Below are 13,600 nucleotides of genomic sequence, written 5' to 3'. Positions count from 1 at the left end.
TGCAGATGACATGATTGTATATTTAGAAAATCCCATTGTCTCAGCCCAAAATCTCCTGAAGCTGATAAGCAACTTCAGCAAAGTCTCAGGATACAAAATCAATGTGCAAAAATCACAAGCATTTTTATACACCAGTAATAGATGAACAGGGAGGCAAATCATGAGTGAACTTTTATTCACAATTGCTACAAAGAGAATAAATTACCTAGGAATACAACTTACAAGGGATGTGAAGGACCTTTTCAAGGAGAACTATAAACCACTGCTCAAGGAAATAAGAGAGGACACAAACAAATGGAGAAACATTCCATGCTCATGGTGAGGAAGAATCAATATCATGAAAATGGCCATATTGACCAAAGTAATTTACAGATTCAATGCTATTCCCATCGAGCTACCATTAACTTTCTTCACAGAATTAGAAAAAAACTACTTTAGATTTCATATGGAATCAAAAAAGAGCCCACATAGCCAAGACAATCCTAAGCAAAAAGAACAAAGCTTGAGGCATTATGGTATGTGACTTCAAACTATACTACAAGGCTACAGTAACCAAAACATAATGGTAATTATACCAAAGCAGATATATAGACCAATAGAATGAACAGAGGCTTGAGAAATGTCACCACACTTCTACAACCATGTGATATTTGACAAACCTGACAAAATAAGGCATGGATGGGGAAAGGATTCCCTTTTAAATAAATGGTATTGGGAAAACTGGCTAGCCATAAGCAGAAAGCTGAAACTGAATCCCTTCCTTACACCTTATACAAAAATTAACTCAAGATGGGTTAAAGACTTAAACATAAGACTCAAAACCATAAAAACTCTAGAAGAAAACCTAGGCCATACCATTCAGGACATAGGCATGGGCAAAGATTTCATGACTAAAATACCAAAAGCAATGGCAGCAAAAGCCAAAATTGAGAAATGGGACCTAATTAAACTAAGGAGCTTCTGCACAGAAAAAAAAAAAAAAAAATTCATTAGAGTGAACAGGCAACCTAAAGGATAGGTGAAAAATTTTGCAATATATCCATCTGACAGTGGGCTAATATCCAGAATCTACAAAGAACTTAACCAAATTTATAAGAAAATTTGCATCAAAAAGTGGGCGAAAGATATGAACAGATACTTTTCAAAAGAATACATTCATGTGGCTAACAAACATATAAAAAAAATTCTCATTCTACTGGTCATCAGAGAAATGCAAATCAAAACCATAGTGAGATACCATCTCACGCCAGTTAGAATGGCGATCATTAAACAATCTGGAGACAGATGCTGGAGAGGATGTGGAGAAATAGGGACACTTTTACACTGTTGGTGGGAGTGTAAATTAGTTCAATTATTATGGAAGATAGTATGGCGATTTCTCAAGGATCTAGAACCAGAAATACTATTTGACCAGCAATCCCATTACTGGGTATATGCCCAAAGGATTATAAATTATTCTACTATAAGGACACATGCAAACATATGTTTATTTCAGCACTGTTCACAATAGCAAAGACTTGGAGCCAACCCAAATGCCCATCAATGATAGACTGGATAAAGAAAATGTAGCACATATACATCATGGAATACTATGCAGCCATAAAAATAGGATGAGTTTATGTCCTTTGCAGGGACATGGATGAAGCTAGAAACCATCATTCTCAGCAAACTAGCACAAGAACGGAAAACATACACTGCATGTTCTCACTCATAAGTGGAAGTTGAACAATGAGAACACGAGGACACAGAAAGGGGAACATCACATACCGGGGCCTGTTCAGGGGTGGAGGCCTACAGGAGAGATAGCATTAATGTAGATAACGGGTCAATGGGTGCAACAAACCACCACGGCTATAAGTATGCCTGTGTAACAAACTTGCACATTCTGTACATGTAACCCAGAACTTAAAGTATAATAATATATACATATAAAATTATAATTGTCTGACCCAAAATGTAAATAGTGCTGAGGTTAAGAAACTACTTTCAACTGCATTTTCAACAAAGGTGATAATCTCCCCAAGGAGGCAAAAACTGGTTCTTCTGGTTGGATGGTGGTAGGGGGGGATTTTAACTATAATTGTTTGTCACCTTTCAAGGGGTTACAGTGTAAAAACACATACATAGTATAACTGGTATTAAAACTTTATAACAGGGACAATTACAGGAAAAAAAATGACTAAACATTTTTTTAGGGGAGAAGTAGTGAAATAAGGTCAAGAAACACTGCTTCAAACTCAAGAAGGTTTTGTTATTATTACCAGTCAGGTTTGGTGGAAATGTTTTTCAGGTCCGGAATCAAGAGGAAGCTGGGAAGAAAAGAACAATGAAATGAAGGTTTAAGACTAGTGAAAGAGATTATCCCTATTATTTTGGAAAAGAGAGATACTCAAGAAAATGTAGGGAGGTGAATGGGCAAAAAAAAAAAAAAAAAAAAAAGAGAGAGAGAGAGACTATAATGTGGGAATTATTCTAAAGAAAATTATGTGCCGTTTTCATGGTATTGGGGAAATTAAAATAAATATATTGACTTACACTCTTTTTCTTTTCTTTCTTTCATTCATACTACAGCCTCAAACTGCTGGGTTCAGATGATCCACCTGCTTCCACCTCCCACATTCACCGCCATGCCTGGAGAATTTTTTTTTTTTTTTTGTATTTTTTTGTATGCATGGGTTTTTGCCACGTTGCCCAGGTAGAGCTCAAGCAATCCTCATGCCTCTTGGCCTCTCAAAGTACTGGGATCCTTGAATTATTTTATAAGTTGTTTTAGATGCCAGTCAATGCTTTTTGACAATTGCCTGGTTCTCCTACAGAACTGCGTGTATTATAGAGCCAACTTTATAATAGCTGCTCAATTAATTTAAATTAAAGCTCAATTTAAAAATAATTCTGCCAAATAGAAGTATGATCCCTAATTTTTCAACAGAAATATTCCGTCTCAAGTCACAGAGCTTTCACAGACTCCACCTCAGTTCTCCCTAAGTTCGAGCTAGACTTGGAACAAATCTGGCTTGACTGGTTACTAGCTGTGTTGCATTGGAGAGGCCATTTGCTATCACCAAGTTTAAATTTATTTGTTTGAGGAGAAAGGAGGTAAGAATCCTGTCTTCCAGAGTTGCTGATGAAAGTATTAGAGATGATATATACAAAATGCCTTAACCCCCAAAAATGTGATTTATAATAATGTTATATAAAAATGAAATCTAGGGCCGGGCGCGGTGGCTCAAGCCTGTAATCCCAGCACTTTGGGAGGCCGAGGCGGGTGGATCACGAGGTCAAGAGATCGAGACCATCCTGGTCAACATGGTGAAACCCCGTCTCTACTAAAAATACAAAAAATTAGCTGGGCATGGTGGCGCGTGCCTGTAGTCCCAGCTACTCAGGAGGCTGAGGCAGGAGAATTGCCTGAACCCAGGAGGCGGAGGTTGCGGTGAGCCGAGATCGCGCCATTGCACTCCAGCCTGGGTAACAAGAGCGAATCTCCGTCTCAAAAAAAAAAAAAAAAATGAAATCTAAAAGAAAACGTCCTTTATGTAAATTATTTTACTGTTATGTCACTTTGCATACTTATTCAATTGAACTATAGAATCTCTTTATGACTTGATGTGGAGAAGACTGACATAATAATAGATATCACCAAAATTAAAAAAAAAATTCTCATTATTTAAAAATAATACACCTAGCAGTAATTGAACCATTTTCTTTCATAAAATAAAGCACATTTGTTCCCAAGTTCTTAAAGCTCTTGAGAAAACCTTCAACAGCATTACAAATAAGAGTAGTATTACATATAAAACTTTTATTGCATATCTACTCAGGAAAATTGCTTCTCTTTTTGAACTTCACCTGTAATTATTAAATTAGCATTTCTTATTAATTACATATTATTCCTATTTTCATTTTTTCAGTCATTCAACCCAAAATGTTATAATCACACATTTAAAATGCACTTTGGAAATCCTGCTTTTTCCATTTTCTATGTAGGACAGAGTCTATGCCTTTTATTTCTATGTACCCCTTCTTTACGGCACCCATATTTCAGGACCATGGTAGATGTATTATAGGTATAGGTGTGCATATTTGATACATTAGTTAATGAATATAGGACTCTTATCTCCCAATGTAATCTCTTCCCTGGTGGGAGTAAAATTCTTTTACAAGAATATCAGAAATCAAGATTTGTTTAGAAGCAAAATATTGAAAACATGATTGAATTGCTACAGTACAACTAATGAAAGATAGAGGGTAAGCTCACCAGGGCGTAATTCACCAAAGCACCACAGCCAACTGGTCAACTTGGTCAACTCACATTGCATAATATGCTGGTGTTAATTATTTTAGCATTCAATATGACCACTGGGGGCTGGGCGTGGTGGCTCATGTCTGTAATCCCAGCAGTCTGGGAGGCTGAGGTGCGCCAATCACTTGAGTGCAGGAGTTTGAGACCAGTCTGGCCAACATGATGAAACCCATTTCACTTAAAAATACAAAAATTAACCAGGTGTGGTGGCTCATGCCTATATTTTCAGCGACTTGGGAGGCTGAGGCACAAGAATCACTTAAACCTGGGAGGCACAGGTTGCAGTGAGCCAAGATCATGCCACTGCACTCCAGACTGGGCCACAGAGGGAGACTCTGTCTCAAAACAAAACAAAAATTCCTTGGTGGCTCACACCTGTAATCCCAGCACTTTGGGAGGCTGAGGCAGGTGGATCACTTAAGGTCAGGAGTTCCAGATCAGCCTGGTCAACAGGGTGAAACCGTGTCTCTACTGAAAATACAATAATTATCTGGGCGTGGTGGCAGGTGCCTGTAATCCCAGCTGCTGGGGAGGCTGAGGCAGGAGAATTGCTTGAACCCGGGAAGCGAAGGTTGCAGTGAGACGAAATTACATTACTGCACTCCAGGGTGGCAGCGTGAGACTTCATTTCAAAAAAAAAAAAAAAGAAAAAAAAAAAGAAAAGAAAGGAAAGGGAAAGAAAAGAATTCAATATAACCATTGGAGGGTTATAAACCTTAACAAGTTGTATGCACCTGAAAATTTGTGTACAGCAGTGAGGTACACAATGAGGAGCAGTCTATATCAATTTGTGATTGGGACAGAGCAGTGACTGTATTTACTGATGTGTCAGTTGCATATACAGCTGCTAATATGGCAGCTCCATGGCTCTGAGTGTTTGGCTTGTCTTCAAGTGTTACTGTATTGTTTCTAGTTCATTGCCACACAACAGAATTTGCTTTTATTTTTAATTAATTTATTTTTTGGTGCCTGGTTTAAAACCCCTCAAATTGAAGGGCACCTATGTTAGTTTCAGTTCCACTATGAGGACAGAGATAAACAAATTCCAACAATCACGTTGTATTCTGTACAGTTATTTCCAAGTGCTCATCTCAATCCTTTGAAGCTATGGTGCAGCTGGACATGACCTTGACAAGGTGAGGCATAATTTGATTATAGCAAAATCTAAAGATATTTGAGTCTGTATCCCTGGAGAAGTTGCTATTACAAAACATTCTAGTACATTCTGAATATCTGTGTGAAAAGTCTAACGTAGTTGCTAGATAACTAGTGAGACTCCATGCAGTAGAATACCAAAAATTATTCACAAAAGAAGCTTTATCAGAGCTCTGTTAAATGATTTGTCCTTTTCTAGATGTCATGAGTCATAATATCCATATAAAAATTATAAAATATGTAAGTATTTATCTTTTAAAATGGCTATTCTACACAACGTATCAATTAGCAATAGTGACTATAAGTCAGAATTTGGTTTTGGTGGAGCTGGTAAAGGAGAAAGCAGTCATGGAGGAATTCTTAATAAATGAAACACAGCATCATACTGTCTGTATAATCTTGTTAGTTTTATCTCAGAGTGTAATATAATGCCTACCACATGTGGTTATGAACTTATTTGTATTGCTGGGACTCCCACTATACTAGAAGATAATCAGGATTCTGTGGCTGTATAACAAAAAAAGTTATGTTTCTGACCACTGTTGTTATAACATCATACACTTGCCATTCTAAAACTGTCTATATAAAACAGAAGACTGTTTAATCTATTTCAGTGAACACAGTAAAGGTCATCTGAAAGCATGTTTTAAACCATTGCCTCTTTCTTGCTTTTAGAGAATTGTGATATTGATCATATTGTCTATATTTTCCTTGAAGATATTCATTCAATAAATATTAAACTATTTATGAAGTGCCTTCAGCATGTCAGGCACTGTTCTAGGTCCCAGGGATGCAATAATAAAACAGAGAAAATTTGGCCCTCATGAAAACTACTTTCTGGCAGAAGAGACTAACAATAGGCAATACAAAATAAATAAGACAGAAAGGCTGGCAGCAGTAATGTGTGCCTGTAGTCCCAGCTACTTGGGAAGCTGAATGATATGGTTTTGTTCTGTGTCCCTACCCAGATCTCATCTTGAATTGTACTCCCATAATTCCCATGTGTTGTGGGAGGAACCCAGTGATAGATAATTGAATCTTGGGGGCCGGTTTCCCCCATACTGTTCTCGTGATAGTGACTAAGTCTCGTGAGATCTCACGGTTTGATAAGGGAAAACCTTTTTGCTTGGTTCCCATTTCTCTCTCACTTGCTGCTGCCATGTGAGACATGCCTTTCACCTTCTGCCAGGATTGTGAGGTCTCCCCAGCCACGTGGAACTGTAAGTCTAATAAACCTCATTCTTTTGTAAATTACCCAGTCTCATATATGTCTTTATCATCAGCATGAAAATAGACTAATACAGTAAATTGGTACCAGAAGTGGGTGTTACTGAAAAGATACTTAAAAATGTGGAAGCAACTTTGGAACTGGGTAACAGGAAGAGTTTAGAACAGTTTGGAGGGCTCAGAAGAAGATAGGAAAATGTGGGAAAGTTTAGAACTTCCTAGAGACTTGTTGAATGGCTTTGTCCAAAATGCTGATAATGATATGGGCAATAAAGTCCAGGAGGAGGTGGTCTCAGATGGAAAGAGAAACTTGTTGGGAACTGGAGCAGAGATGACTCTTGTTATATTTTAGCAAAGAGACTGGTGGCATTTTGCCCTTGACCTAGAGATTTGTGGAACTTAGATGATTGAGGGTATCTGGAAGAAGAAATTTCTAAGCATCAAAGCATTCAAAAGAAGGTTTCTTGGGTGCTCTTAAAAGCAGTCAGTTTTATAAGGGAAGCAGAGCATAAAAGTTTGGAAAATTTGCAGTCTGACAATGTGATAGAAAAGAAAAACCCATTTTCTGAGGAGAAATTCAAGCCAGCTGCAGAAATTTGCATAAGTATTGAGGAGCCAAATGTTAATCCCCAAATCAATGGGGAATATGCCTCCAGGGCATGTCAGAGGTCCTCCTACCAGCCCCTCTCATCACAGGCCTGGGGGCCTAGGAGAAAATGGTAGGGTCCCTGTGTGTAGCCTAGGGACTTGGTGCCCTGCATTCCAGCTGCTCCAACTGTGGCTGAAAGAGGCCAATGTAGAGCTTGGGCTGTGGCTTCGGAGGATGCAAGCCCTAACCCTTGGCAGCCTCCACATGGTGTTGATCCTGCAAGTGCACAGAAGTCAAGAATTGGGGTTTGGGAATCGGCCTGGATTTCTGAGGTTGTAAGGAAACACCTGGATGCTCAGGCAAAAGTTTGCTGCTGGGGTGGAGTGCTCATGGAGATCCTCTGCCAGGGCAGTGCAGAAGGGAACTGTGGGGTCGGGGTTTCCACACAGAGTCCCTGCTGGGGCACTGCCTAGTGGAGCTGCGAGAAGAGGGCCGCAATCCTCCAGACTCCAGAATGGTAGATCTACCAACAACTTGCATTGTGCGCCTGGAAATGCCACAGACACTCAATCCCAGCCCATGAAAGCAGCTGAGAGGGAGACTGTATCCTGCAAAGCCACAGGGGTGGAGCTGCCCAAAACAATGGGAACCCACCTCTTGCATCAGTGTGATCTGGATATAAGACATAGAGTCAGGGGGATCATTTTGGAGCTTTAAGATTTGACTGCCCTGCTTAGGATTTCGGACATGGATGGGGACTGTAGCCCCTTTGTTTTGGCCAATTACTCCCATTTGGAATGACTATTTACCCAATGCCTGTGCCTCCATTGTATCAGGAAACAATCAACTTGCTTTTGATTTTACAGGCTCATAGGTAGAAGGGACTTGCCTTGTCTCAGATGAGACTTTGGACTGTAGGATTTTGAGTGAATGCTGAAATGAGTTAAGACTTGGGGGACTGTTGGGAAGGCATGATTGGTTTTGTGATGTGAAGACCTGAGATTTGGAAGGGGCCAGGGGCAGAATGATATGGTTTTGCTCCATGTCCCCACCCAAATTTCATCTGGAATTATACTCTCATAATTTCCATGTGTTGTGATAGGGACCTGGTGGGGGATGATTGAATCATGGAGGCAGTTTCCCCTATATTGTTCTTGTGGTAGTGACTGTCTCTCAAGCTCTGATGGTTTGAAAAGGGGAAACCCATTTTGCTTGGCTCTCATTTCTCTCTCTTCCTGCTGCCATGTGAGATGTGCCTTTCACATTCCACCAAGATTGTGAGGCATTCCCAGCCATGTGAACTGTAGGTCCCATAAGTCTCTTTCTTTTGTAAATTGCCCAGTCTCAGGTTTGTCTTTATCAGCAGTGTAAAAATGGACTAATACACTGAGGTAGGAAGATCCTGTGTACCCAGGAGTTTGAATTGAGTGAGATAGTGGAAACCTGCCTCAAAATAAAATAATAAAAAGATAAAGAGTATTGACATTGTTTGGATTTTTGCCTCTGCCCGAATCTCATGTCAAATTGTAATCCCCAGTGTTGGGGGTGGAACCTGGTGGGAGGTGATTAGATCACGGGAGCACATTTCCCCATTGGTGCTGTTCTCATACTAGTGAGTGAGTTCTCATGAGATCCAGTTGTTTAAATATCTGTCGCACCCTCCCACTCCCTACTTGCTCTCTTCCTCCTTCTCTGGCCATGTGAGACATCTCACTCCTTTGCCTTCTGCCATGATCGAAAGCTTCCTGAGGCATTCCCAGAAGCTGACCAAATGATCAAATCTGAGGAGGTCTCAGATAAAAATGAGTAACTTATTGGAAATTGGAGCAAAGGTCACTTTTGTTTTGCATTAGCAAAGAGGTTGGCAGCACTGTGCTCCTGCTTGAGAAATCTCTGGAACTTTGAATTTGAAAGTGATGATTTAGGGTATCCAGCAGAAGAAGTTCTAAGTAGCAAAGTATCAAAATATGGCCTGGTGGGTGCTTCTTTTTTATTTTATTTATTTATTTTTTTTGAGATGGAATCTTGCTCTGTCACCTGGCTGGAGTGCAGTGGCGCAATCTTGGCTCAATGCAATCTCCACCTCCTAGGTCCAAGAAATTTTCCTGTCTCAGCCTCCTGAGTAGCTGGGACTACAGGCGTGCACCACCACACCAGCTAATTTTTGTATTTTTGGTAGAGACGGGGTTTCACCATGTTGGCCAGGATGGTCTCGACCTCTTGACCTTGTGATCTGCCTGCCTTGGCCTCCTAAAGTGCTGGGATTATGCTCAGCCAGCCTGGGTACTTCTAACAGCCTTTGCTCAAATGCCTGAGCAAAGAAATAACCTGAAACTGGAACTTATATTTAAAAGGAAAGCAAAACATAAAAGTTTGAAAAATTTGTGAGCCCAGCTTTGCGGTAGAAAATAAAAACCCATTTTCTGGGGAGGAATTCAAGCTGGCTGCAAAAATTTGCATAAATAAAGAGGAGCAGAATATTAATAACCAAGACAATGGAGAAACCTAGAAGGCATTTCAGATACCTTTGTGGCAGTCTATTTCATCACAGGCCTAGAGGTCTAGCAGGGAAGAATAATTTCGTGGGCTAGGCCTAGGACCCCTCCACTCAGCATGGCTTCAGGACGTGGCTCCCTGCATACTGGCCACCCCAGCTCCAGCTCCAGCTGTGGCTCAAAGGGACCCAGATTCAGCTCAGATTGCTGCTTCAGGGGGTGCAAGCCATTAGCCTTGGTGAATTCCTTGTGGTGTCAAGCCTGCCGCTGCACAGAGTGCAAGAGTTGAGGCTTAGGAGCCTCTACCCAGATTTCAGACAATGTATGAAAAAGCCTGGATATCCAGGCAGAAGCCTGCTGCAGGGGTGGGACCCTCATATGGAACCTCTGCCTGGGTAGTGCAGAGGGAAAATGTGTGGTTGGAGGCTCCACACAGAGACCCCACTGGGTACTGCCTAGTGGAGCTCTGAGAAGAGGACCACTGTGCTCCAGAACCCAGAATGTTAGATCCACTGCCAGCTTGCACTGTGCCCCTGGACAATCCACAGGCACTCACTGCCAGCCCATGAAAGCAGCCATGGGGGCTATACCCAGCAGAGCCACAGAGGCAGAGCTGCCCAAGGCCTTGGGAGCCCACCCCTTGTACCAGTGTGCCCTGGATGTGGGACATGGAGTCAAAGGACATTATTTTGGAGTTTTAAGATGTAATGACTGCCGTGTTGGGTTTCAGATATGCAGGAGTTTGTAACCCCTTTCTTTTGGCTGATTTCTCCCTTTTGGAACAGGAGTATTTACCCAAGCTTGTATGCCTATTGTACCCTGGGGGTAACAAACTTGTTTTTGATTTTGCAGGTTGATAGGCAGACGGGACTAGCCTTATCTCAGATGAGACTTTGGACCTTTGAATTCACGCTGGAATGAGTTAAGACTTCAGGGAACTGTTCAGAAAGCATAATTGTATTTTGCAATGTAAGAAGGACATGAGGTTTGGGAAGGGTCAGGTACAAAATGAAATGCTTTGGATCTGTGTCCCTGTCCAAATGTCATGTCAAATTGTAATCCACAGTGTTGGAGGTGGGGTCTTGTGGGAGGTGATTGGATCATGGGGCAGATTTCCCTGTTGGTGCTGTTCTAGTAACTGAGTGAGTTCTCATGCGATCTGGTTGTTTAAAAGTGCATAGCGCCTTCCACATCTCACTCTTTTTCTCCTGCTTTGGTCACGTGAGACATCTCACTTCCCCTTTGCCTTCTGCTGTGATTGTAAGTTTCCTGAGGACCCCTTAGCAGCCAAACAGGTGTCAGCATCATACCTCCTGTACAGCTTGAAGAATTATAGGCAATTAAACTTCTTTTCTTTATAAATTACCCAGTCTCAGCCAGTCACAGTGGCTCATGCCTGTAATCTCAGCACTTTGGAAGGCCAAGGAGGGCAGACCACCTGAGGTCAGGAGTTTGGGACCAGCCTGGCCAACATGGTGAAACCCTGTCTCTACTAAAAATACAAAAAGTAGCCAGGCGTGGTGGTGAGCTTGAACCTGGGAGGCAGAGGTTGCGGTGAGCCAAGATTGCGCCACAGCACTCCAGCCTAGGCAACAGAGTGAGACCCCATCTTAAAAATAAAATAAAATAAAATAAAATACATAAATTACCCAGTCTCAGGTATTTTGTTGTAGTAATGTGAGAACAGAACAATACAAATATGTTAGTAAGCTAGGAAAAAAAAAAGTGGGGGGGAAGAAGGATATATAATGTTAGGAGAATTTGTATTTTCACAAAGTGGCAAGAAAAACTTTTGTTGAGAAAATGACTTTGGAATAAGTATGTAAAAGAGTGAAAGAGCTAGCATAAGTCTGTGGAAGAAGAACCCTAAATAAAGGTCACAGCAAGTGCAAAAGACCTGAGATAATGTGTTTGGGAAGTTAGAGAAAAAGGAAGAAGGCAGTGTGACTATCACAGTGAGCAGAAGGGCAGAGTCATAGGATATGAGGTCAGAGAGATAAGAAAAAACAGATTATGGAGGTCCCTTCAGGTCATGGCAAGGACTTGGGTTTTATTATGTACATTTCATTTTTCCTTTTCTTTTTGACATTTACTCAGATAGCGAATCATTCATGTAGCCTCAACAAGAATATGTATTGTTACAATAGGCATGAGAAGGGAGAAGAAAATAGTACTTTTTTTTTGGCGGCAGGGAGTGGGGAAGAAGGATGTTCCAAGCTACTGATAAAACAGGAATGCTCAAAGAAAGAAAGTCAATATGAAGCATGGTTTTGTTTCTTTCACTTTCAAGCAGGCTCATGAGTGTCAAAAGGAAAGCTTCCGAGGGGAGAAAAATACTGTTTATGCTATTAACAGTACTAGAGAGAAAACAGAGGTAGAGACTGAAGACCACTGCCCCACCTCAGGAAGGGCTGAAGGATTTAGGAAGAAGCAGAGGGTGGTTGGGTGCGACTGGAGTTTTGTGTGGAGGGGAAGTCGAGGTGGAGGTGTAGAGGGGGCATGTGCTTATGGAGAAGTGGAAGTCTGCAGGAGAGGCAGTGAGGCTGAGTTTTTTTGGTGGACATTAACATGGAGCACATGCTAGCCAGTGTCTGTGGAACTGTAGGGCATGAATTCTACATCCACACTGCCTGCTCCCTGGGGGATTATCCAGCAGAAGAACATTCATGTGTGCCCTGAGACTTTGCAGCATGCAAACAGAAAGAGGACGTCAAGTTGGGGCACTGAACATTTGAAGAGAAAGGGTCCTGGCATCATACTCAGAAGAGACAGGACAGTGGAGCAAACAGCCTCGTTATGCCGTTAGGTAGAGAGTTGGCTTGCTGGTGGCCAAGTATTTATTTTTAAAATGCATATGAAAATGAATATGCAATATTTTTAAATGAATATGAAAATATAAATATTTTTCTTTTTGTTTTGACCTGTTCTCTGATAGGCAGAATCATTCCTGCTGCCTCAAAAATAATTAGTATTTTTACATTAGGAATGCCATGAGAAGGAGGCAGTATTCTTGCGGGAGGTGGGAGAGGGTGATGTTCCAGACTGATACAGAAGAAATTTAAAAAGTATAATAAACTAAAAAATAATATATAAAAAATGTTACTTTGTTGAGCAAGAAAATTAGTTCCTTAATTTTCCTTAGTGATTTGAAATCTAGATAACTTATCCTTTGCCTAGGATGAATAGCAGATATATTTATAGCATATTTATAGCATAAATAGCAGGATTTTTATTTAGATATGTAGGCCAGAAGAACATAGCAACTTTGAGAGACTTTATAAAGAAAACTAGATTTCAGATGTATACTCCCTGGAAAAGAAGCTGCATTAACTTTCACTTTGTGAAGGAACAGGTGAATTACAAAGTAAATTTATTTATTTATTAAATATAATTTTTCTTGTTCTTAAGTTACATATGATTATTTTTCTTTTACTAGATAGTTATGATAAATCTTAGTTTAATCTTAAACAACCAACAAAACGCAAAACAAGGCTGTGTAGATGTAGGGTTCATGCCCTACAATTCCACAGACACTGGCTTACATGTGTTCCCTGCCAATGTCCACCAAAATATATATTTATTTAATAGTTATATAATTTGTATATATTTATAAATATAAATTTATTTATTAAATATATTTATTTATAAAATTTAAAATATAACAGAATAAAAATAAAAATATATATTTATGTATCATATATTTCATATAATTATATATTAGATGATAAATATATAAAATATATATTTATATATTTTATTATATATTAGTATATAATGTATTATATAATTATTTAATACATTAGTATATAATGTATTAAATATATTATTATA

The sequence above is a fragment of the Sapajus apella genome, unplaced genomic scaffold (assembly GCF_009761245.1).
Source record: "Sapajus apella isolate SASKATOON/1434 unplaced genomic scaffold, GSC_monkey_1.0 scaffold6, whole genome shotgun sequence".
Classification (NCBI taxonomy): domain Eukaryota; kingdom Metazoa; phylum Chordata; class Mammalia; order Primates; family Cebidae; genus Sapajus; species Sapajus apella.
Note: the sequence above shows the minus strand (reverse complement) of the source record.